Consider the following 1,359-nt stretch of genomic DNA (forward strand, 5'->3'; position numbering starts at 1 on the left):
TTCTGCTTTGTTTTGCAGCTGATTTGAAATGCAGGGTTTCCCAGTCAGCTGCATGAAAGATGAGCCACAGCTGCGGAGGACACGCTGGAGCCCATGTGGCTTTTGCAAAGGGGAAAGGACTGCACAGAGAGCAGTTTTACCCAGTCCCGCTTGCCCCAGTCCATCTATGTCCCTGGCCATAACAAAAATGTCCCAGGAGCTGCTGGTGGGTGGCCCCGGGTCTTGCAGGCGCGGTGCTGCCACAGCTCAGGGGTGCAGGAGTTAACCTGGAGCAGTGCCTGGTGCAGGAGCTGCTGTGCCTGGAGCTCAGCCACTGCTGTTCGCTTTCACGGGATCTTAATTTTATTTATTTTATGTTCTCCTTATTGCACGTATTTAGGTGACAGATGTGTATGTTCCTTAATCTCTTCCTCGTTACCCTATGAAATTGTAGCTGGGTTTTGACAGCTTTCAGACAAAGATAAAAGAGGAGAGGAAAACTTCAAACATATGGAAATTTGCAGAGACCCCGGACTGACTCCTAGCAAGGAGATCATTGAATGCATAGTTAGAGGAATTAGTTAAGAATCGTGGCCTTTGAGTTCATGGCATCTGAATGCAGATGTAAGGGAAAGCATTGCTCGAGCAGCCATGATCCCAGCTTTCGATTATGTATCGTGCTGGAGCGAAAGGAGCTTAGGAGTGGATTAATGTTCAGAACAGATGAATTTGAAAATGTATTTCCAATGCACTTGTCATGCACCTCGGCACTGTAACCTTTGCTTAAGGAGAAAGAAAAGAAGAAAAAAAAAAAAAAGTAGAAAAGAAAGAAAGAAACCACCGGGAAAAATTAAGATGTCTCAGCCTTTGCATGAAGATGTGAATAGTTCAAGTCAAACTTTCTTGGTAAGATAATTAACAGTGGAGGGAGTTGATTGGTTTGGCACAATGTAGTGTCTCACCACGAACGGAAGAGGACCTTTATGCCAAGATTAAGAAAAACAAAGCCCTGTATTTTTTTGCTCAGTTTGAATGATTTAGGCATTACCATACCCATTTTACTTACCCTATCATGATGTCTGCATCACCATTTCCCATTCCTAAATAGATTTCCAAAGAATCCCCCAAACTATGAATTATAATGTCTTCCTGGAGAAGGCATTTGCATTAGTGCAAGAGTGTGTGAATATAAATTCGCAGTCAACATTATAAATGCGGTGTGTGTTTTTTTTTTCCTCCACTAATTCTTCTGAGCAAGATTTACTGTCTTGGTGAGCTTTTTTTAAATAAATTAAATATAACATGAACTAGATAGTTGTTCACATGGAGCTGGAGCTAGAAAGGCTCATTAATCACTAGTTTAAATCCCAGAGTATCCAG

This window comes from Anser cygnoides, chromosome 10 (genome assembly GCF_040182565.1).
Source record: "Anser cygnoides isolate HZ-2024a breed goose chromosome 10, Taihu_goose_T2T_genome, whole genome shotgun sequence".
NCBI lineage: Eukaryota > Metazoa > Chordata > Aves > Anseriformes > Anatidae > Anser > Anser cygnoides.